Source organism: Rhinolophus sinicus, linkage group LG01 (assembly GCF_036562045.2).
Source record: "Rhinolophus sinicus isolate RSC01 linkage group LG01, ASM3656204v1, whole genome shotgun sequence".
Classification (NCBI taxonomy): domain Eukaryota; kingdom Metazoa; phylum Chordata; class Mammalia; order Chiroptera; family Rhinolophidae; genus Rhinolophus; species Rhinolophus sinicus.
Window position 1 is genome coordinate 11,359,038 of NC_133751.1, and position 25,389 is coordinate 11,384,426.

The following is a 25,389-nucleotide window of genomic DNA, read 5'->3' on the forward strand; positions in this document are numbered from 1 at the left end:
CATTTCACATCCTTTTTAAATCACCGATTGTGTGTGTGCCTTACATTATATAGCTGTTTGTTTATTTACCCCTCTCATACCCCTCTCTCCTACTTAGATTACACATTTCTGGAGGTTAAATTCATCCTGCTTCCCACTCTCCCTCATTTCTCACCTTCCAGAAAGAATTGAAGGCCACCATGGAAGTGAAACATGGCTGAATTCTGTATACCTGTACCTGGCATGTAGTTGGCATCAGGTATTTGCAGGATTGAGCTTAACGAAAGTAAGAAGGGCACTCAGTGGTTTTAGTTTCAAGTACTGGAGATGTCTGCGGATGTTCACATACTTACTAGCAACTTAAACAACTTCATTAAACAAAATACACATATTATCAACTTAATGTACCTAAAAAGGCAATTTCATTAAAACACACCTTCAGATTCTTTACCCAGATTTACTTCTTGTCTTTTCACTGAGCACACGTGCACTTTCTTTTGGAATCAATGTGTATGTAACGTGATACGTGGATTTTCTTTATGTAAGATGTCATTATACACATATTAAAGTAATTATTTTTAATGCTTAAGTGGTTTCAGGAAACTAGTTCTTGAATAATACACTTGTAGGCAAATAGAAGAGAGTTTTTTAATCTAGTCAGACGGTGTTATTTGTTACATGTCTGTTATTCTGAGGATAGAAAGCCTTATGTGAAATTTTTATCTTTGACAAGGTGATTTATATACTGTTATCTACCACTTATGTCTCTCACCAACCTCCACTCTTGAAAAAATTGCTTTGGGAGTTTTCTTCCCTCGTGTCTTATAGATTCATGAGCAGAAGAGATACATGTGTAAGATCTTTTGAATCCTGTCTTTCATTGGTCTTCTTGGTGGCCATAGAGGACTGATTTTCTTCCTCTTGAATGTCTTAAAGGGTGTCAGTTGCTTAACCTTCCATTGGAGTGAGCTACAGTGAGGGTGTGGAGGGAAGAGGCAGAGTCGGGAAACAGATTGGTAATTGACAGGCAGTCATTGTGAAGGTTCTGGACACCTGTCTTCTCACTGCCTTGCTGGGGACCTGGTCCCTATGGTGTGGCACACTCTCTTTCAAGCATTAGGTATCTATAAGATCACAGACTCTTGGTGGTGAGCCTTGGTGTAGGGTTCTTCCAGCTAGCATGCTTTTGATGCTAGCAACAAAAGACCCAACTACAAATATCTCAGACAATATGGGTTTAGTGTGTCACATGATGGTTCCAAGGTTAATTAAAAAAGTTAATTAACAATTCAGTGATAGATTCAGAATCCTGAGTTCTTTTCATTTTTCTGCTCCAGAATCCTCAGGGTATTTGCTTGCTCCTTGGGCTTATTTCTGCACAGTGGTAAGGATGGCAGGTGGGGCTGCAGCGACAAGTTGGCACAACATTACTTGGCCAAAAAAGAGAGGTATTTCCTTCAGTGTGCATCTTTTCATCTGTAATGAAAACCCTTCCCAGAACTGCCCAGCTTCTTCCATTGGCTAGTGCTGGGTCACATGGCTGACCCTAATCCAATCACAGGCAAGGAAGGAGGGGATGCTCCTGATTGGTTCATATAAAGCCTAATTTTGGCTGGGGGAGGCTGTTCTCCAGGCCATTGTGGCCTGAGAACGTGAACCTGAATAGTTTCTGTTGGCATGGAGGGAGGTGCCCAGTGTTGACTCTTGGGAAGGCAACTGGGGATTTATTATTATTATTGTTATTATTATTATTATTATTTTAAGGATAGGTCTAGACCCGCTGATGGCCTACAAAATTGTTTTATTCTTTGCCTTACCCAGTGGTGACATTTGGATGTTTTGAATCTCTATATTTTTGGGTGTGAAATCTTACACTTGAAAAATTCTTCCTGAAACTTTAGGATATCTGTAAGAATTTTTCGTGACTATGAAACTACTTAATCATTTTACACAAGAAAGAGTTAGGGAAGGACAAATCATGGTTTGAGTGGGACAGTAACCTGCCTTTTTTTTAGTTAACAACAAGCATAATGAAAAAAAGGTGCACTAGGTGATGGGCACCTCTGTGTAGTGTAGATTTTTATGGTGGACAGTGACTTTAAGATGACACAAATACAAAGTCTATGGGAAAATGAGGAAAAGCCAAGTTTGCCATGTACCCTAGAGTTCTTTTCCTTTTTTCCCTAAAACACATTTTCACGTTAGGCCGTCGATAAAAAAATTCTTCCTTTTCCTTCCACTCCTACCAGTTAATAAAGCTGTTGAAAGGAGATCTTAATGATCTGGAAACCTTATTTTTCTGGAAGCCATCTTTGAGCACTTGGAACATGGAAACAGTCAGGCATGGCGGGGGGTTTGACCTCTCGTCTCCATGACGCTCCCTTTCTGGGCACTTTCTGCTGTGAGATGGATGAGGAGCTGACAAGCTGTCTCAGACTCAGGTCAGCATCTTTACTCAGGAGCGGAGCCCTTGCAGGTGTGCTGTGTGGTCGGCCTCTTGGGGATGGCTTCCCAACGCCGGCTGTCATCGAGACGGATGGGCCTGAGTGACGCAGGATGTCCCCTCACATCTGCCAATGGGGTCTGCACCTCTTTCCTCGGCGCAGTCATTATTACCTTGTCAATGCCTGGCGGTGAGGGCAGGCCTGAAATGTATGCTTGGCAGGTATTTTTGTTTATTATTTCTTTTCTGACCATGAAAGGCCTTTTTGTTGGACAGGATGTAGAACATACAGAAAGGTACAGAGAAGAAAACAAAAGTTGCCCCAATTGTACCACGTATGAATGGCTGCTGTGAACAATTAGATGTTTTCACAAGCTTTTTCCTCATGCATATCACTGTCCTCCCTCCCTTCCTTCCTCCCTTTTTTTTCCTTCCTTTTTTTTTCTTTTTTCTGTCGGGACATCATGAGGATTACACAGAATAGAGATATAATTTTGTACTTTTCCGTCAGTTAGCACACTATCTGGGGTCAGACTGGATTCAAGCTCCAGCACCTGTTCTAAGCAACGTGTGATTGTTATGTGCCTCAGTTTCCTAATCTGTGAAAGGGGGTAAAGGTTGTTGGAGGACTTAGTGTCAATCTCTGTGCAGTGCTTTGTCCTGTGTCCAGCATTAATGTCTCTTGACAGATGTTCTCTTACATCTCAGTCTCCTCCCCAACCCCAAGCTGTAAAGAAGGGCTGGAAGCCCTAGTTTCTTGGCAAAGGTAAACAGGATGTCCTGGGGAGTCTTGATCAGGGTTTCTCAGCTTTGGCTCTGTAGACCTTTTGGGCCCAAAGCTTCGTTGTGAGGGCCTGTCCCGTGCATTGTCAGGCTCCCCACTAGATGCTTGCAGCACCCCCTCCCCACTTGAGACATTGTCAAAACTGACTTTGGTTAATAACCACTGGGCTAGATCACTCAGGATGTATCACCTGGGGCTGCTATGGCCACCCTGGACAAAACTGGTGGCAGCCAGGACGAGCCCCATGAAGGTTGGGCACAGTCTCCGGTCTCCCACTTTCCTGGTCTCTGAATATCTGTCATGCATCTTGTTTGAAGGCTCCAGGATCCAGATGTCCTAGATCCAAGGAAAGACCTAACCATGGCTGGTACTACACTGCAGCCAGGGCCACTACCTGTCCTTTCTTGACTCCGGGTTGAAACGCCTGTGGCCCCAGTGAGTCATCAGTTGAAGGGGCCACACAGCAGGAAAGTCTCCAAGCAGTGACGGGACTCCCCTCTTGTGGGAAATGCAGCTGCACACGAAGTCCTTCTGCTGCAAGACTCCCCCAAATCAGGGACCACTCACTGGGCCGACATGGTCCTGGACTTCCTGTGAAGAGGGGCGGCCCAGCCCATTCCCTTCTCGGTCAAAAGCAGAAGCAGGAACCTTCGCCTGGCCAACTGGGCTGCTGAACTCTGTCACAAGGAGCCCTCGAATGTGACACTACAGGTTCAAACATGACGTTGAACCTGGGCAACACGCAGGACACAGAGTATTTGTTAAATGTAGATGAAGTGTTTAATAAATCTCACTTCCACAGGCTGCCGAGCTGCTGACACTCCTTTGGTCCCTCTTGTCCTGACCCTGAAGCAAAGCCTGGCCCAGCAGGGCGGTCCTTTCTCTCACCTGTGGTTTTCCTCAGACAACTCAGCAGCAGGATGATGGTCGCACTGCTGGTCTCCAGGGGGCACCGGGGAGTTTTGTGAGGCTGCTGACCCGCTGTCAGAGGGCAAGGGCTTTCGTTCTTTGCCAGAATGATCCTGGGCGGAAATGTTCCAGTCTGGGGGTCTGAGAGTCTCCCGGTCCTTTTGAGGGGACCTGGGTCAACAGCTCGGTGGTGCCTGTCTGCACACAGCTCGGGTTTTATGGTGGGCGAGACCAGTGGTGGAAGGATGAGGTGTGCTACTGATTTCCCCTCGTTGACGGACAGCTTATTACTGAACCCGTGCAGGCCTAGCTGATGTCCATGAAGATGGTGGTACCTGGGAATCGGCGAGTTAGAGCATCTGGCGCGCATGCGTGTGTGTGGTAGGTGGCAGCGCGGAGCTAGAGACAGGCCCTGGAATGGGCTGTGACTTGCCCTCACCAGTTTGTGAACTGGCATGGGGGTTTACGCGCTTTGTGCCTCAGTTTCCTGATCTGCAAATGGGGATGTTAGTAGTACCCACCTCTCAGGAGGACTTTGAGGACTGAATGTGCTTGGACCAGTATCTGGAGCATGGTTAGCGCTCAGTAAACTACTGTTGGAACTGTGGGCTCTGTGCTGCGTCCCTGGGCCACAAAGTGTACGAGTCCCTGTCCCGTTAGTAGTGTACTGTGTGTAGAGGGCAGGCTGTCTTTGGGGGTGAGGGAGCCACGTTGAGGTTCCTACTGCAGAAGGATATGGTCATTAGAAGTTTGTGGTTCCAGGTCTACCTTTTGATGTAATTCCGGAATTAGCCTTTTGGCTTCTCTCTGCCTCCCATCACCACACTCTCGGGCAACAGTGATATTAAACATTTCTACTTCTTTGCCTCTGGATTACCATCTGAATTTTATAGGCCCTAGAAAATGCTTCAGTGAGTTTTAAAATGTTCACCCCACAGCACAGCCTCCTGGTACCAGAATCGCTGTGTGGTCTCTACTGTAAGGTATGTGCGGATGAGAATGGCCCATGTCTGAGAAACACCTACTTTCTTGGGACCAGTTGGAATGCACGTGGGTACAGCGTGACTTGTGGGAAGGCAGCTTGGTGCCTCAGACTTGCTCTTAGCTGTTTTTCTGTGGAATCATTATCCCAAGAGTGACCTTTGTGGCACGCAGAACCTACCCCACCACTTGCTGCAGAAATGTAGAAGCAGCATTTCTCGCTGGCTCTGTTCCAGGGCCATGGATGTTTAAAAAAACCGGAGTATCCCTTTCTAACTCATTACCTGGTCTTACTTGGGGAAGCCTTGGAGCATGAAGATGACATGGTTGGGATCAGCGTCCTCAACGGCCTGTAGGATCCCCTTCCTGGAAGTCTGAAATTTCAGGACACACAGTACTGAGGGCTTCAGGGGCTGATTGAATAGCTGGCTGGTTTGAATAGGTTTGCCCAGGTAGAATGTAGTGGGTAAAGGGTTTGAAACCCACAGTACTCGTTCCTTCAGACTTCCACAAATCCTTTCTTTCTGATTGTCACATGGGTCCTTGCCCAGGAGGCAGCTGGGTTGGGTTTGGAGGCCACACACAGGGCCAGCACCATTTAATTCACCAAGCAGGCACTGAAGTCTTGATGTATTGAGCTGATACCTGTTGGGTGTGTGCCCTCAGATGGAGCAGGGGATAATGCAGACATAGTCCCCACCCTGGCAGTCTCTGGTGGAGTCTGTGGGGAGGTGGAGAGTGGCAGGCAGTTGGGGTACATGCCGCATGCTTAGCGGATTTCAGCAGTGGTCAGGATTCTGTGACATCCTGGTTCAGGCCTCTTTTCCAAGGCTGCCTTGGTTCTGTTTGGGAGTTTTTAATGCTGGGCTCTGCTTTCCCACCTGCTGGGGAAAAGGGTGATTGTCTCTGGTCCGCTGTGCAGGTTTGCCAGCTGCTCCTTGACTGGACAGCAGGCTCGCAGTATCAGCCAGAGGTATGGCCGTCTCTCCCCGGTCCTGAGTTTGCAGGTAGTTCTCTCACGGTGCTGGGAGCACCCACCCATCTTTGCTCCTTGGGATCCTCTGGTTTTTCCCCAAATGAATGGAAGAGGCTGTCACAGAGCAGCTGCTTCTGCTCTTAGACAGCCACAAAGCAAGAAATGAGTCTCACCATGTTGAAACTGTGACATGTGTTTGAAAATAAAGTTTTAATTAGAAGGAGCATTTCGCAGCCTCAACCTGGTGCTGGCTGTCTTAACATTGAGACTAAAATAAACTGGCTCCAATTTCTTGGCACAGGACCCACTCTGCCATTTTGCACACTGACTTTTGGGTGGAAGCATGTGGTCTAGTTGCATGTGTGTTTTCAAGACCTGAGATTTCATTAAACAAAGGAGAGGGCCGTGTTTGCCCCCAGGGTGGTGGGGTCTGCAGCACCATTTGCTTTAGGACCTGTTGGTTTTGTCCTACTTATGTTTGCAAAATGCTTTCTTCTTTATAAATGGAAGTCTAAGGACTTAATGAAAGGAGCCACAAGAGATAGCACTGCATGATGTAATGCTGCGACCATGGCCTTTGGAGCCAGATACACTTGGATTCATTGCCTTTTTCAGTAACCAACTGAGTGGCAGGTCATTTAGTCTGTGAGCTTCTGTGCCTTCACTGTAAAATTGCTATGAAGCCTTTACCCGTTTAACGGTGATTACAGATTATATATGCGCAGTGCCTGGTACAGTAGCAGCTTGATAAATTGTATCCATTAGCATTATAACTTAATGGTTAGTACAGTCCTTATCTTGCTCTGGGTCACTGCCAAGGTCTCCCATGATGTTTTCATTGTTAGGTGGCCTGGACTGGCGGTGCTTCTGGTTTAGTGAAGGCCTGGCAAGCCCAGAATTAACTTTGCCAGATGCACATGGACTGGCAGGTGGCTGTGTCCCCGAATGTCAGCTTGCACGTTGCATCACCCTTCTGTCACGCTTATCTCCTCCCCCCCTGCACTCTCTCTTCCCACCTCTCAGTAAAAGCCATCACCAGACAGAAACAAAACAAACTGGCGCAGCCTAGGGACTAAAAAATAATCCCTTTCTTGATTTCCTTGGGCCACGTACATCCCAGGTGACTAAAAGGTCGGCTCTTTAGGTTTGTGTGTAAGGCAGAATTTCTAGTCAAGATGTGTGATTAACAATAGGTGTCCCCAAAAGGAGCTTATGGTTCAAGTCGGGGACACTGACCATGCCCTTGGCATCTGGGTTGGATTTTATTGTTGAGCTGAGGACATTGATGGTCATTCAAACTCACTTTCTTCTTAGTGCAGGAAGATCTTTTAAAACATCCCTGACCTATGGGCCTCAATCTGTACCCCTAAATACTATGGGAGATCAAAATTCTATCACAAAGCATCCTCTTTCCATTTTTTTGGTGGGGGAGCATCTCTAATTTTAACTTACATTGAGCTGTAATCCCTCTTCCAGTGACTTCACCTTTGGCCCAAGAGCCCTCCAGTATCTGAGAAGTGTAGCTGTGTCTTCCCTGTACCTCTCTTTCCAGCTTAAACTTTGTCATTTCCTCTAACTCTCATTCCTTGGGTTGAGTTTTTAGACCACACAGGATTCTTGCTGCTTTCTTCCGGGGGGTTTTCATCTTCTTGTTGAATACAAGACCTGTTCTAAGTAAGTCAGAATAGTGGTTATTATTGAAAGAATGCCGTCAGCGGACCTGGGTTGGGCTTCTGGCTTCCTTTCCTGGTAGTCCTGGTTTTACAGCCAGGAGACAAAAACCCCATGAGCCTCAGCTCCTTCCAGTACATGGAGAGCGGTGAGAGTGTTGTGAGAAGTCAGTGACGGAACTAAGTGAAGGGTGCAGTTGAGGTTGGAAGGGTGATAATTAATCACCCTCTTTTCTTTCCAGAGTTTAGAGCCAATTGAGGAATACAACAGAGAACTCAGACAGATGGGACATGACAGCATTACAGGCAGAGCTGGTTGGACAACAGGCTTAGAGGTGAAGGCCAAATGGGTTGGTCACTGCCCTTCCCCACTTGTGGGGCTGGCCAGCCCCAAGAACAGGGCAGAGAAGGAAGAGGCAGGTCTTGAACCTGATGGGCTCCAGAAGGAGAGTCCGGAAGGCACCAGTCATCATTTGCTCAGTGTCTTCTCCCAGACTGCCAACCCAGAAAGTTCTCTTCCTCCCTAGGAGGCATGAGTTCGGGGATGTTGAGGAGAAGTTGTATTTGTATTCATCTCCTAGGCCTGCCATAACAAAGTACCACAGTCTGGGTGGCTTAAACAGCTGAAGTTTCTTGTCTCACAGTTCTGGAGGCTGAAAATCCAAGATGAAGGTTTTGCCGAAGGCTGCGAGGGGGAATCTTTTCTATGCCTTTTTTCTAGCTTTTGACAGTTGCTGGCAACCTTTGGTGTCCCTTGGCTTGTAGAATCATCACCCTGATCACTGACTTTGTGTTCTCATGGTGTTCTCCCAGGGTGCCTGTCCGTGTCCAGATTTCCCCCTTTTTAAGGACACAAGTCATGTTGGATTAGTGCCCACCTTGCTCCACTATGACCTCATCTTAACTAATACCATGTTTCCTCGAAAGTAAGACCGGGTCTTATAGTAACGTCTGCAATAACCCTATTTTCAAGTAAGATCACATTCTGAGGGGGTTAGGATTTTGACATATGAACTTGGGGGTCGGGTGGGGCGCATCATTCAATGCAGAATAGAGGGCTAGTTTTTTTCCTTCCAGGAGAGTGGAGAGTCTTTCTCTTGTGAGGAATAGTAGGTGCTCAGTAGTCTTCTGTTTTGGATTGAATTGTGTCTCCCCAAATTTATATGTTGAAGCCCTTACCCCCATGTGGCTGTATTTGGAGACAGGGCCTTTAAGGGGTTAATTAAGGTTAAATGAGGTCAAACTTGTGGGGCCCTAATCCAATAGGTGTGGTGTCCTTCTAAGAAGAGTCAGATACACCAGAGCAACTTCTGTCTCTGCGTGCACACAAAGGAAAGGCCGTGTGAGCACATAGTGAGAAGGCAACTGACTACAAGCCAAAAAAGAAAGGTCTCTCCAGAAGCCAGCCCTGCTGACACCTTGATCTTGGACTTACAGCCTCTAGAACTGTGAGACAATAAATTTTGGTGGTTTAAGCCACCCACTCTGTGGTACTTCGTTATGGCAGCCTGAGCAGACAGAGGTATTTTCCTCTCTTCCAAAGGTGACAGCTGTGTGCGGATCCATTTGTAGTAACACGGGCCATTGTTGAGGTCAGGGCTGGTGAGCCTGCCTTTACGCTGGCACGGGGCAGAGTGGTGGCTTCACCTCTGTGTTATTTCCAGTCTTCTGTCTTCATTTAATGGATTGGATAACTGAGGATGAGGAAGCTTAAGCATTTTGCTTAAAGCCACTCGAGCAGCTTAGGCAATGGAATCTGAGGGTGAATCCAAGTGCTCAGAGCTCGCTTGGGTAAATCCAGGACAGATATATTTAATTCTTTATTTCAAAATGCAATTCATATTGACATGTAAATGTCATTGAGTAGGAAGGAAATGAAACAAAGTGGGTCAGTGACACACTGCACTGTTTTGTGATAAATGTAGGTTAACTGATTTAATGGAAAACCATAATTTAAGTGAAAGTGGACTTGAAAAGCTCAAGCCCTCGAAAAATCTCCAACTACCCAATTATGACCAGGATAGAATAAGTGCCGCTCTTTGAAGCTAAACCTTTTATCAGCAAACACTGTTGCTCTGCCTTGCAGTTAAAACCATTGCTTTAATTCAAAATATATTTATTGAATGGTGACTACGAGGTCGGACAATTACGTTCACGAACACATCCTAGAAAAAGCGCTCCATACCTCATCTCATTGCTGAATATCACTACGGACACCTTCGAAGTACTCCACTTGGGAAGCTATGCACCAACCCCAGCGCCTAGTCCACCCTTCAAAGCAATTTTGGAACTCTTTTTCTGGAATGGCCATCAGAGCTGTCGTCATATTACCCTTGATGTCCTGAATGTCATGAAAATGTCTTCCTTTTGGGCCGGCCCGGTGGCTCAGGCGGTTAGAGCTCCATGCTCCTAACTCTGAAGGCTGCCGGTTCGATTCCCACATGGGCCAGTGGGCTTTCAACCACAAGGTTGCCGGTTCAACTCCTCGAGTCCCGCAAGGGATGGTGGGCAGCGCCCCCTGCAACTAAGATTGAACACGGCACCTTGAGCTGAGCTGCCGCTGAGCTCACGGATGGCTCAGTTGGTTGGAGCGCATCCTCTCAACCACAAGGTTGCCGGTTCGACTCCCGCAAGGGATGGTGGGCTGTGCCCCCTACACCTAGCAACAGCTATTGGACCTGGAGCTGAGCTGTGCCCTCCACAACTAAGATTGAAAGGACGACAACTTGACTTGGAAAAAAAAAAAAAAAGTCCTGGAAGTACACACTGTTCCCCAATAAAGTCCTGTTCCCCTTCCCCAATAAAATCTTAAAAAAAAAAAAAAAAGTCTTCCTTTCAATATTTCCTTTATGTTCAGGTAAAGAAAGAAGTCATTGGGGGCCAGATCAGGTGAGTAGGGAGGGTTTTCTAATACACTTATTTGTTTACTGGCTAAAAACTCTCTCACAGACAGTGCTGTGTGAGCTGGTGCATTGTCATGATGCAAGAGCCATGAATTGTTGACAAAAAGTTCAGGTCGTCTAACTTTTTCATGCAGCCTTTTCAGCACTTCCAGATAGTGAACTTGGTTAGCTGTTTGTCCAGTTGGTACAAATTCATAATGAATAATCCCTCTGATATCAATAAAACAGTTAGCAACAGCACAACAAGTTCGCAAACTTAATTGTCAGACCTGTATGTGCCTGGTTTTGTGCTAGGCATTAAGCACCAAGAGCTAAAACTCACAGTTGCTGTCCTGAATGAGCTGACTATTTAGTGGGGCCTGCTCCATGGACAATGGTCACACTGTATTGCAAGTGTTACCTAAGAGGGCGGAGGGAGGTAATTACAGTTTGCTGTGGGAGCACATTGGGGGAGGGGGCGTATTTCTCATACAGACTAGGGCAGACATCAGGGATGGCTTTCCTAAATGAGAAGTAATGTTTAAGCTGAGGTTTGGGCAAGAAGTCCTGGTTATTCAGGCAAAGCTGAGTAATGATGTTTCAGGCAGAGACAATAATAAGTGTATTGTCATGGAAGTGTGTGGGGGGAATAGCCCACTTTGAGGACTGTGGACACACAGATACTGCCCCTTCATCTCCTTTCTCTCCTTCTTTTCTTTCTTACTTTCCCCTCACCAGTTCTGTTTTGATAAACTCACTCCATGAGGTGAATAAAAAGGCCTAAGTTGTAGTTTATGCCAATTTCCATGATGTAAATATTCCTACTATGGCTACTAACATGATGTCACCTGGCCCATAGCATTTCGGAAAGTATAACAATTGGTTACAAATCTGTACAATCCCACTCAGTACACTGCTGCCTACCACCCGTCCATCCTCCAGTTATCCCTCTATCCTTCCGTCCATAAGCATTGTTTTAACCAAACAGAATCATAGAAATAAATCATGTTACAGATTTGAGAATTTTTTTAGTCAAGTCCTCTCATATTACAGACAAGAAAACTGATATCTAGAGAGAGAAAGTGACTTTCTGAAAGGCTATTTGTAGAACTGAAATACTGGACTGTGGTCTTCAGAATTAAAGTTTGCAGCCGCCTCCCTTAAGTAAAGAAAACACAAACTCCGATGTGGGTTGCTAATTCCTGAGTTGGAGTGATGTGGAATTCATGTTGTACACACAACAGTTCTGTCAGTGCCTGCTTTTCTGTGGCAGTCCTAATTCTCATGAAAGTGTTTTTGTTGTTCCTGTCTCAACAGTTGCGGGTTCCCAGCAGGCTCACAATTTCCTTCGTGGGGGTTTCAAAATGTCCCTGTTGAAATAACGTTCTTTTCCCAGTTGGTAGCAGTGAGCTTCAGAATTTAATTTAGCAGTTGGCTCTTGATATTTATTCAGTCTTTGGTGTTTCTGGATTTCATTTGTGTGTGTGTGTGTGTGTGTGTGTGTGTGTTTGTGTGTGTTAGACATCTCTCCTTTGGGACTCCAACTCAAGCCACCCATATGTGGTATTAACCAGCTGCTTCTTAGGAGCCCCATTTGTGTGGAGCTGAATTTTCTTGGATATCCCCACGGAGCTGAAAATGTCTTTTCTCCTTCCTGTGCTTCTCGCTGTGTGTCTTGGGACTTTGGGGAGATGAATAATTGAGCCTGCTTTTGATGGTCTTCAAATTGTTGTAAACTCTGAGAGAAGAAGGGTGACTCTTGCTTTCTGAGACACTTTATTTTTGAAACTGCGGAAAAATTGGCTGGTGAATTGAATGCTCCAGAGGACTCCATTTAAAATGTTGTAATACTGAGTAGGGGGAAAAACAACAACAACAAACAAGTTGCCAGGCTATGCACTGGCATAGGATGTCATTTGTGTAAAAAGTAAGCAAACAAATTGGTGGTTACCTCTGGGGAGTGAAAATTAGAGTAGTAGTGAGTTAAAGAGAAAACTTTTACCTTTTAACCTCATATGTTTCTGTTTTAATTTTTTTTCTTTTTAATTGCAGGCTTGTAATAAAACAAACCCAGACTAAACAGAAAGTGTGGTTATGTTTTAATTGCACTCATCTGGACATGGTAATAAACTCTCTATTGTCTTCTTAAGACAACTTGCCATTTGTCCCATGTAAACTTTACATGTGCCTAGTTTATAAATTAGAACTTAGTAATTTTAATTTTTTTTCGATTACAGTTGACATTCAATATTGTGTTAGTTTCAGGTGTACAGCATAGTGGTTAGACATTTATATAACTTATGAAGTGATTCCCCTGGTAAGTCTTGCCCCCATCCAACACCATGTGTAGTTATTGCAATATAGTTCGTGACTATATTCCATAAGCTGTACTTGTAATTTAGTCATTTTAGATACAATTAATTTTGGTTGCTAGAAAATGGTAATTGCATAGCCATTCAAACCTGCTTAGTAAGGCTGGAAATTTAAACTTACACTTCACTGTGAAGTCTCCCTTCCCATAATAATTTTGATCAGTTCTTTCTTAATGAGATTAATCACCTGTTTGTATGCACTGCATAGGCTGGCCATCATTCAGGACTTCCAACCGAGATTCTAAAAACCACCTGGAGCCGCTCTGTGAACTGACATAGGGCCATAATGTGTTTCCCATGCTCCGTGACTGTGGGGCTCTTGGCTGCCTTGGGCATCGAGTGCCATTAGGTTTCACTGGCCTGCCCGAGTGGCATCCTGTTTCCTGACACCAGTGCTCCTGCCTTCCCTCTTCTTTCTCCTTAAATGAACTTCTTTCATATACCTGGCAGCCCCGTCTTCATGGTTAGGATGACCTCTGGTGTTCCTGATCTCAAATTAGGAAAAATAAATTCAGTCCCGTTCCCTGTAGCCCCGCGCATTTGAAAAGGTAGGGAATGTGTGGGTATTGTACAAGAAATAGATTAGTTTGGAATAGCCGAAAATGGAAAAATCAATGTGACCTCTTCGCCAGGCATTTGCAAAACGACGCAGGTTGCCTCTCTCAAAGGACTCTTCTAAAAAGAATTTCCGGAAATGTGTGGAGTGGGCAAATGATATGTTACTGATGCAAAGCACAGTTGTGATTATGCTAGTGGAGGAAAATGGTTTCTCTATTTCACAGTCTGTGCAAACCTAAGTTATTAGGTTGAACGATGTGAATTACCAAATTGAGCTACCAGAAGGACAGTTTCATCCAGTTCAAATTAGGAGAGCTTATTTGCTGAGTTGTAAGACATGGGAAATATGTGTCTACGTTATGAAAGGACATGAGATGGACATGCCTTAAGGAAACCAGGCTTCCTTTATTATTATTTCTTTTTTTATTTGAACCTGTCTGTAATGGTTAGTGTTCACTTAGCTGACACTTGGTTGTTGCCTCACTTGCTTTCAGAAAGTATCTAGAGCAAAATTGGTTGCCTAGCAACATGTTCCAGCCCAGGAGGGTTGGAGAATGGGTCAGTGATTAACAATTATGTACAATCAAGTTTAAAAATGCATAGCAGCCTGCAATATCCATGCTCTGACCGGCAGGAAGCATCAGCATTCTGCTGGCCGGGGTTTATGGCTATTGTATGTGAATTTATTGCAATTGTGGTTTGGACCTCCTGGTTGCAATTAAGAAAAACTTTGCTGTGGACCAAAGCAGGCGTCGGGTGCCCCTCTATATAGCATCCATTTTGCAGAAGCATCTGACACCCGTCATCTGCTTGCCTGCCTATCTGGACACTCATTCCCTTTGGAAAGTGAAAAGAAAAATGAAGAATTTGGATATTTATGATTGTTGTCATTTCAACAAATTGGTTGCTATTAGTGAATCTGTAGTTTGCCAAGAACAGGGACACACAAAATGAGTGACAATGGCCCCGTCGCTTCACCGAAACCATTCTTTCAAGAATTACGAATCCCGTGCAGACATTCTTCCCGAAATGGCCCAAGCCCTCAGTTTTTTCTCTGCCTTCCATTCCAGCAAAAGAGAAGACAATTTTTTTTGTAATCTAGTCCTTACTTAATCATTCTGTCAGCACAAATATCAATGGTGTAAATCCCGAAAACGGCAGTAAAGCTTAGGAGGCATTTTTACAACTCTGGTAAAGCCAATAAGGCACAACTGTACTGTTGAGAATTATTGACTGTAATTGGCCAATCAATTTTTAGGCCCTTCCCATTTGTATGTTGTTTAATCAACAAAAATAAATCGCCCTGCCAACCTTGAAAGCTCCAAGTCGGGAAACGGTGGCAAATATTTTGCTTGCCCTGCCCAAACTGCTTTCCAACAGAAATATCTTAATTGGAGATGATTTATATTCAGAACCGTGATGTTTTATCATTTGTCTGAAGAAGGAAAATGCTGTGTAAGCAAGCAGCATGCAACCGTTTAGGCATTGGTTTTGACATTTATCTACACTCTTTCTCCCTTAGACGTTTATATAAAAATGACCTTTCCTAGCCCTTGTTGCTAATAATTCAGGCCCCGGGCTCCTGAATAGCTGTCAAATTGTCTCCATAACCTTTGGTCGGGTTTTGCTGGGGAGGACTTCCAAAACCTAGGACTTACTCTCTTTTTCTTCAGGGTTTTACTGTCCCTGACTTCCGCTCTCTGAGCCTTTGGCGGAAAATGGCTGACATCTTAGTATTGAGTGTGCCCCAGGGAAATGGGCTGCTGTCTTGTGTTGTTGGTGGGAAAACATCACTAGCCATGGCCTGAGACGGGGGTCTCAGGGTACATGGGGACTCTGATGTGAGTGGGTGACAAACTTCCCTGAGATTTGCAAGAATCCAGTTTTTGCTTTTGCTGCGTTCTTTGCACTCCAGGGAAGGGGGAGAGAGATGACCAGAAGTAACATTTATTTAATGCCTATACCATGTGTTTTTATTTCTCCCAATAACCCTGTGAGGTAGCTAAACCCTTATACTGGTGAGGAAGATGAGGTTCAGACAACATGAGTAATGAGCTCAGAGTCACACAGCTTGTGTGTAGACCGGCTGCAGTTGGAATCCCATTCAGTCTGTCTCCCGTGGTCTTCCCATTTCACTTGGCTGCTGGGAGCTGGAGAAGACCTTCCCCTTTCCTATTTCACTGTACCAGTTTTCCCCAGCAGGGCCCCCGGGTGCAGGTACTATAGTGTGGTGGTACCTAATGGTTTGTGATTGTTCGTTGCGTGCCTGGAACTATTCCAAGAGCTTTGTGTGTGTTAATTTATTTAATCCTTGCTCACCTATTAGCAACTGCTACTCTGTTCTCACAGATGAGGAAACTGAGGCACAGAGTTGTTGGGGTACTGGCCCGAGGTCACATGGCTAATAGTTGGGGACATCAGGATTTGAATCCAGGTAGTCTGACCCACATTTTTAGGGGTTTACCTTCCACTGAATGCACCCATTTGTTCAGCATTCTTCATGCTCCAAGCAGCTAAGATGAACGAGGAAAGAAAAAATAGTCAAGTCTTATAGAACTTGCTTTAGACTTTGTTATGGGCAGCGGAGGACGTTGGTGTACCAGTTGCCTTGATTCTTGGCTCATTCATTGATTTTCAGCTGCACTGGGATGCCCTTCCCGCTACCTCTTCTCCATTTCCGGTTGGCTTCCTCATGCGTCCATTCAGGTCCTTGGGGCCCTCTCAGACTAATGGGAGGCCAGCTGTTCTCCAGGGCAACCAAGAAACCAACACCGTGACCTACAAATCATTCCATGGGCAAAACAACAATAACAACAACAACAAATTTAAGTAAACCTAGGAACCAACATGATGCAAATTCCACAACTTCTAAATAGTGTCCTGTAAGTAACTAGTTCCAGGAAGCCAATGGAATGGTAAAAATCCAGCAAGTGCCTGAAGCTCTGTGCCGTGTGAAACAGGGCCCTGGCTTCCCACTGGGCAGCCCCAAGCCACAGGAGCTTTGGGTGCCGGGATCAAGAGATCCCTGGACCAAGATGGAATGAGGAATTTTGACATTTGCTTGGAGCAGGAAGTCCTGCAGCAGCTCAGATCAGTTAATATAATGATGATGTCATGCCTGCAGCGTATTTCTGATGGCAACCTCTAGTCAAAACGTTTTGCGTATACGAATTATTAATTGTGCATCAATCTCTTTAGATAGATGCTGTTATTATGCCCATTTTACAGAGGAGAAAAATCTACTCTGTTAAATGTACAAGGTCGGACAATTAAGTTCGTGAACTTGTTGCAACAATGTTGCTAACCTTTTTCGATATCAGAGGGATTTTTCATTATGAATTTGTACCAACTGGACAAACAGTTAACCAAGTTTACTATTTGGAAGTGCTGAAAAGGCTACGGGAAAAAGTTAGAGGAAAACGACCTGACCTGACTTTTCGCCAGCAATTCATGGCTGTTGCATCACGACAATGCACCAGCTCACACGGCTCTGTCTGTGAGGGAGTTTTTAGCCAGTAAACAAATAACTATTGGAACACCCTCTCTACTCACCTGATCTGGCCCCCAATGACTTCTTTCTTTACCTGAAGAGAAAGGAAATATTGAAAGGAAGACATTTTGATGACATTCAGGACATCAAGGGTAATTCGATGACAGCTCTGATGGCCATTCCAGAAAAAGAGTTCCAAATTGCTTTGAAGGGTGGACTAGGCACTGGCATTGGTACATAGCTTCCCAAGGGCAGTACTTCGAAGGTGACCTTGGTGATATTCAGCAATGAGGTATGTAGCACTTTTTCTAGGATGAGTTCGTGAACTTAATTGTTTGACCTCGTATATTGTAATTTTAGGAACATTAATATAAAAAACACATCTAGAATCAGGACATACAGTGCTTGGCTTGTGTTGGTGGTGCCAGGATTTGGCTGCTCTTCAGAACACAGATGCCTCCTTACTAGATGGGCCTTGAAAACTAGCTGAAATGTGCTGGGCAATACTACAGCTGGCATTTATTGAGTTATTACTGTATGCCAGACACTATTCTAAGAACTTGGAATGAATTTTTTGAATCCTCACAGAAAGCTAGGTACTATGATGATGGTTATGCCTGATTTATAGATGAGAAAACTAAGTCAGAGAGGTAATATAACTTGTCTAAGTCCACCCAGTCTGTATGTGGCAAGGACAAGAGGCCGCTGGGCTCTCCACCACGGTGCCCTGTGCCTCTGAGCTAAATGCCCCCGGTACAGCCAGGAAAAGGACAATGACAGGGAATGGACATACCTGTAGGGCTCTGTCTCGGTTAGAGGCACCTCTCTCCTGCCCTTACCCAGGTGGCTCGTCACTCCCTCTTAGCATCCTTCCTGGTGTGGAGTTAGAAGTTGATTTTGTAGGCTTCTGTTTGTTTGTTCCCAAGATCACCCCAGTAGCGAAGGATATGAACATAAAACATACCTGGAAAGGCATTTGTTGGGTCTGGGAGGCACATTTCTCTGACCTCCCAACAAAGCTGTGAGGTTCATACTGCAGGGTCATCTCCATGTTGCAAAGGGGGAAACTAGCCCAGGGAGGGCGAGCCACAGATCCTTGGTCACACAGCAGGTGAGGGGCAGAACTGGGCTCCAGCCACAGTGGAGCCTACTCCCTGCCCCCAGAACGGGGCACCTGCTGACAACTCTGGGCATTTCCTGCAGGCTCAGCTCTGCCAGTCTGCTGTTTCCGGAGTTTTTCTCCTCCTGAGCTGCTGCCTCCACACTCTCCTTGCCTCAGCAGCCCGGAGCTTTCCGGAACAACAGGATGAGCTTCTCTACAGCCCCGGAACTGTTTTGCTATTGCTTGCGCGTCTGAGCACCTGCTGAGCTGATGAGCTTTTGAAATGTCACTTGACTGTTGGAAGGGAGCTGTGAGTGATTTGCAGGAACACACCATCCCAGCTGCCTCCTTGGGGTGGGTGGTGGCGTGTGGAAAGGGTTGGCGGTTCCCCTCGCGCCCAGCCCCCTCTGTGGGGGCAGGAGGTTGTCTTCCTGCTCGTGAGCCTGGCACAGGTAGCCATCGTCTGCCTAGTCAGTTTTTTCTTCTCTTGGGCAGATAGTGGCAGCTTCTGTGCTATGTTTCTCTTACAGCCCTGGCTCTCCATTTTTTGGGTCAACTTTTGAGAGTACAATAAATTTTTTACCTTTTTCTTTCTGGATTTCTTATGTCAGAACACTCCACACATATACAGAATTCGGCATATAAATTCTGGATTTTTACTTGAACCCTTATACTTAGATCCTCTTTGGACATATCCCACTCCTCCATACACATACCACAAAATCTAGCTTAAAATTGGGTTTTCTTTTTATTTTCCCCCTTCTCAATTAAGGGCAAGTATGGAAAATTAAATGATTATCTGCCCCCCCCCTTCTCTTTCCACTGTTGTCCTTCAAAGGTCTGGCAGGAAAATATATGGCACACTCAAAGAGGTGACAGAAGAGAGTTTAATGAATGCATGTCATGGGATTAAGAAGCAGAAAGGGGGCGGTAGGTAATAGGAGGAAGTGAAGTAACAAGGTCACAGGAGGAAGCCCCTCTGACTTAATCTGTTCAGACTGTTATAACAGAAAACCACAGACTGGTGATTTATAAATGACAGAAATGTATTTTTCACAGCTGTGGAGGGTGGGAAGTCCAAGATCAAGGTGCTGGCAGATTTGATGTCTGGTGAGGACTCATTTCCTTTTTGACAGATGGTTGTCTTCTCTGTCCTCACATGGTGGAAGGGGTGAGGGAGCTCCCTGGGATCTCACGTTTAAGGGCACTAATCCCATTCCTGAGGGCTCCATCCTCATGACCAACTCACCCCCCAAAGTCCCCACCTCCAAATAGCACATTGGGGATTAGGTTTCAACATATGGATTCTGGGGGACATATTTAGTCTATGGAGCTCTTCAACCTGTAGAACTAGGGACAGAGGGAGAGGGGTGCCTGAGAGAAGGTGTAACTTGTGGAGAGACCCCTAGGTGACCCTGCAGGGAGGAAACAGAGGATCTATGCTTCTTCCTTCTTTTGTCTCCTGGCGTCTACAGCTATCTCCCAGGGGGCTAGAGGGCCACAGCCTGGTTGATGCAGGCCATAGAAGTCAGCCTCCCAGGGCACAGATCCTGGTGGAAAAGGTGGGAAGGAATCTGAAGGGCAACCAGAGAATATTTAGCACATCTTCCTTCAGATTCTTAAATAACTTTACCAGCAGATGGCGCTGTCAAGAGTGCAATGGGGCAGCTTTGTTTCCTTACATGCTCTCCCTGGGGACTGGGCACCATGGAAAATTGCTTAGCTTGTTCTATGGAGGTTTTGTAATTCTGTTAGTGATTGGAAGATTCCTGTTTTTTTTTTTTTTTTTTTTTTTCCAGATGCTTTTAAACCCAGTGTTTTAGGTTTTTTTTTTCCCCTGCTCTGTTTTGCTTGTATGCCTGTCATTGCAAGGCCACTTTGAAAGGTTTCATTACGCTTCATGATGGTGAACCAGTCTGCCTCAGTATCATAGGGAACTGTATATAAATTAACTCACGTGGCATTATGTTCAAAGATAGTTTCTCCTCATTAGTGGATAGCTTGATGTATAGAAATGGGCATTTCTCGATTTTTCAAAATGGAAATTACATGTGGGGAAGCAATTGAGAAATTAAAAAAAAATGTTATGAGTATTATGCTGTATAAGGAATTATGAGGCAATGGGTGTAACTGACACCACCAAGCTTGGATCTAGGAGGTCTGGGGTCGGCTCCTGGCTCCTGCTCATGCTTGTTCTGTAACTGTGCATCTCTATAAGGTGGAGTTCCCATTGCTAACACAGACTTGCTCCTTAAGCAAACTTCAGTCAGGCTCCTCTGAGCTCTCTTTTCGACTAGACCTGGACCTTGGTCCCTGTACTGTCTTTGGTCTGCCTCGCCTAGTTTTAGCAAGAATCCTGCTAAATCAGTGTAGAGTGGATCCCTTATCCTTGATATTTTGATCATCCTGGGCTGCCTTCAGAAAGAATCGTATTGTTTGTTCGTTTCATAAGAATCCCTCTACCCTGATGTTTCCTCTTAGTAATTTTCTGGCTACTGACCCCCTCACTCTGCTTGTTTGTTATATTTGGAGTTGAGCCCCATCTCTCTCCTTTGCTGCAATAGTCCTGAATAAAGTCTTCCTTACCATTGTAAAAACATCAGAACAAATTTTCTGTTAACGTTACCCACCATAAAACCTTGGAGTTGTTTGGATCCTCAATTTTGTGGGCCATGTGGAGCTCACTATGAGGAGCCCACTCACCCACTGGTGAGCTTGTTCTCATTGTTGAGAAGCTGGCCTTGATCTCAAGCTTGAAATCTGCCCGTATGTTCTCTCATTGATCTCAATTCTATCTTTCCTTAAAACCTGTTCCTCTCTCACTAAGTGAATAAATTAGCTTCTCAAATTTTATCCATCTCGATGAAAATACTTTTAAACAGCATCTTTATTGCCCTTCTTGCTTTATTTAACAGGATTCTCAGCCTGGTTTAACATATGTTGCAGATGCTGGGATATTGTTACTGTAGAAGGTTGCGTTTAGGGAGACCCCCTCCCCCCCAAGGGTGTTGAATCTGTGTGGACTCTGTCTTTATTCTAGAAACCCCTGCATTACTCTGCCTCTCTGCTTCTAATTTTAAGTCCTTTGTTTCTTTTCTCTGCTGTTAGCTCTTGCTGATGTCTTGTTTGATACAGTTTAATAAATGATGAACTTCTTTTTCTTTTATGGAATAAAGTGCTTGGGTTTTGTGAAAGATGTTTGTCACTCAGAAGTCTTTTTTTTTTTTTTTTAATTTCTAGGTCGATGGCTGTGTTCCAGATGTTAACATTATCAGAAGCCTGACTTCCACATGGTGAGCAGTTTACACTCTCATATATTCCCTATATGCTTTGAAGAACTTTCTAGGTGCATTCAGGGTATATAAATATATTTGCTTTTTCATTTGTTTACCATATAGGCTTAAATCTGTGCCTGGCATTTGTTAATTTTTAACCCTGCTTTTTCTGCATTACTTCATTCATGGGTATATTTAAAAATAACAACTGATACGGGATCAAAACAACCAAAGTAATTTGCTTGAAGAAGAATTTTAGGATGAGGTGTATAAAGAAAATCAGATTTATTTATAAATATTTCAATATGACTCTCCATGAACAATAATTCATTTGTTGCTATCACTAAGTATTCATGTTGAGATTTCCCTGATTATCTCATAAATATTTTTTCACAGGTAGTTAAAAATACCTCAGGTTAATCAAAAGATTTAAACAAAATTCACACAGTCCCTTTTAATATTTATGTTATCTGTCCCTCTCTTATTTTCCCTTGCAATATATTTGGAGAAGAAGCTGGATTTTTTGTCCTGTGGAGTTCCTCACGTTATAGATTTTGCTGCCAGCATCCCTGTGTTATTTAAGATGTTTTATTATCCCCCAAATTTCCTATAAACTAAAGGCTTAATCAGATTCAGGTCCAATTTTTTGGTAAAAGTATTTCATACATGACAGCGTAACTTCTGCCAGGTGACACGTTCTGTCTCTTTTTGAAATCTTAATATTGACAATTGCTGTTAATCTGATCATCCATTATTAGGGTCCCCATCAGTTTTTTACCTCAGAGTTTGCAACCACTGATGATCCATAATGGATACCTGGATGCATTCTTTACTTAGGGTTTGCACAAAGGTGATTCTCTCATTCTGTCATTTATTAGCTGGAAAATCTCTATAACAAAGAACTTAAAAATTTTCTCTCTTCTACCCTTAGAAGAGGATAGAAGTGGTCAAAAGTATGGTGATGGAAGGAGATCTGACTCTGCATGGTGAACACACAATGTGATATATAGATGATGTGTTATAGAAATGTACACTTGAAACCTATGTAGTTTTACTAACCATTGTCACCCCAATAAATTTAATCAAATAAAAAAAATGACAAAAGAAAAAATCTTTTCAAAAAATTACCTTGAGGGTACAGTTTGTATATAAAAGGCAGAATAATCGCTTTGTTATTTCCTCTTATTTACCAGATTAATGAATTAGTTCCATATTATCCTTAAGATGACCAGTGAATTTTTTATGAAAGATGTCATTACGAACTCTTGGATTGTTAACATATTTGACATTGGGATAAGGATTTGGTGGAAACAATAATAAAAACATAACCTCTTTTTTCAGATGTCTAAATTCTACTTAATAAATATTTCTGTATAATAAGAAAAAGGAGGGAAGAAGAGATGTGGAATGAAAAAGGAAGAAACTAGAAATCTACAAGCATAATTGAATAGAAATACGATAGAAATAGAATAAAGAATAAGCATGCTAAAAGTAAGAAGATAGAAAAAAAAGGAACCATCTGAGGAGGAGAGGACTAAGGAGTGATGAGGGAGGTGATGGGCAGGAGGGGAACGTGTCAAGAGCCAGATTGCATAGGGCCTTGTAGGCCATTGTAAGGACTTTGGGGGCCATTGGAAGGACATGACAGCTTATTTTTTTAAAATGAGAATATACTGTTGGGGGGGGTCAAGAGAAGAATTAGTGAGACTAATTAGTAGGTGACAGTGACTACAGTACTGGTGATGGAGGTAGCGAGAACCAGCCCAATTCTTAATGTATTTTGAAGGTAGAGATAACAGGATTTGCTGATGACAGAATGGGGTGTAAGGTGTGAGAGAGGAGGAGATACCCTGGAGAGGGAAGAGCCACATGTATTTGGGGAATAAGAAGTGACAGTGGTGGACCTTGGCTGCTCCAGGCTCCCTGGGCCCTTCCTGGCCATTCAGCCGGTAGGAGTTCAAGGGTGAGATTGGGAAAGCTTGTCTACTGAGCTTTTCATTCTTGAGTGGTGTATGAGTTGCCGGGCAGGTGCCTTCTCTGGTAGACCAGTTACCTCTTTCAACTCGGTGACCACAGCCTGCACCCCTAGACTTGGCTACTGCCAACTACTAAAAGGGCCAGGCAGTTTGGGGAGGTTACTACTGACCCTCAAATGGACAGCCAATTCAGAAGGTAAGCCCCATGATGGCGTAGAGGCTGCTTCTGTGAGGGTGCACACTTGTATCTTGAGAACAAAGGTTGTTGAGAACTGTTTCCTACCTCATGTATCTAAACTTGATTTGGTTTTAGAAGAATAATCCTGGGTTTGATGGGCTATACTCAGTGTTTTGGTGGATAGTTTAAGATCAACCCGATCTCTGTGCTTATTCCTGCCATTCCTTGTAGGCAGATGCTCTGATTCACCCCTCCTTTCTAGCACCCTGAGGACCAGAACAGTGGTTGGCAAGTTACAGCCACGGGCCTGTTTTTGTAAATAAATTTTTATTGGAACACAGGCACACCTACTGGTTTATGTATTGTCTATGGTTACTTTCAAGCCTTGATGGAAGAGTTGATTAGTTGTGGCAGAGAATATATGTCCCACAAAGCCTGAAACATTTACTATTTGGCCTAACCAAAACCAGTTTGCCATCCTCTGGGCTAGGAGATAAGCAGAAGATGAATACAAGTAAGGCTCACACAGAAATATTCCTCAGCACTACAATGCCACTCAGCCTTACTACATGTGGATGTGAAATTGTGTGGCTCACCAATTGTGGCTTAGTTAATAGACTACCTTTATATCTCTTTGCTCATACTTCTACATGTTAGATGACATTATCCTTATATTTGAAAGGAAATATAATTCAACATGGGTAGGTTCACTTTACATGTGACGTCATTTTACTGGATAGATAGTTGAATATTGGTAATTTGGAAGTTTAGCATTTTGAGACCTTACTTGTTAGACTCTCTTCCTTAGATAATATAAACCTTCTCTTCCATAGGAGCAGACTGTTGTGTGGTTTATTTTGCTTTTGTGTGATCAAAAATTCTCCATCCTTTCGGTGAATATGTTTTGTTAAGCATTTTCAAAATAAGTACACTTGCGTACTTCCTCCTAAGTGGAAGTCAGCTAGTTTTATCTATGCTATTCCTTTTGTCTTTTGGCTATATTGTGTGTTACATTATTATGGATGACTGTGGAATTCTTTATGTAAAAAAAAAAATTTGAATTAGATCTAAAATATAAAGTACTTTTCTTTCTTAATTGCATCTTAATGTAATAAAAACCAGAGTGTAATTATTAAAAGTGGTAGAAAAAAAGAATTAAAACAATAAAAATTGCTTAGCGAAGATCTTGTTTCATAATGCATTCTGAAATAATTGGTATCATAATGTGTAATTAATAATCTTTCTTTGAAGTGTGAAGCTTGGGAGGGTAGGGGATCTCTCAGGACTTGGTGATGTCTGAATTAGTTGCTATGGTAGCACTTTTGAATCTAGGCACAGATTGTAGCATCTTATTACCTGCCTTGTCAGTTTTTTTTTGTTTTGTTTTTTTTGTTCTTGATAGAGGGAGGTACTAAAAGAAGGGCAAGGACAGAGGGTCCTCTTAATGCTTCACCAGATACCCACTACTGCCCTGAATTGGTCAGGGAAGAGAGGAGAGGAGAAGTTCCTCAGTGAAGGCTGTGGCTTTAGCTCAGGCCTCAGGGAAATTTGGGAGTTGGAGCAGACCAGGTGGCGGACCTTTCTGGCCCAGGTGTCAGGTTGATCTGGGGCTTATGCTTGAAACAGGCTGAGAAGCTCCTTGGCTCATTTTCTAGACCTGCCCCCTAATCTGGCCCTGTGGATCTTATTGCTGAGATGACCAGGAATGATGAGTCCAGGGAAAGGTACCACCAGGAAAAAGAGGGGAAGGGAATGGACTCCAAGGCTCAGAGGCAATTGGCTCCCCGCAGCTTGGGAGACCAGAACATGAAAGA

The 25,389-nt window shown here is 44.0% G+C and overlaps 1 protein-coding gene across 4 annotated transcripts in view; it reads left to right on the forward strand.

Annotated features, from left to right (window-relative positions):
• TIAM1 (TIAM Rac1 associated GEF 1) overlaps nucleotides 1-25,389 on the forward strand; it is a 360,045-nt gene that overhangs the window by 56,097 nt on the left and 278,559 nt on the right. For 3 of the 4 annotated variants that reach the window (XM_019730167.2, XM_074326168.1, XM_074326172.1), the window contains exon 2: nucleotides 21,387-21,439. The exons of the other annotated variant lie outside the window; for it this stretch is intronic. The gene's annotated coding sequence lies outside the window, so the exon portion shown is untranslated. The remainder of the gene's footprint in view (nucleotides 1-21,386; nucleotides 21,440-25,389) is intronic. 4 annotated transcript variants of the gene reach the window in all.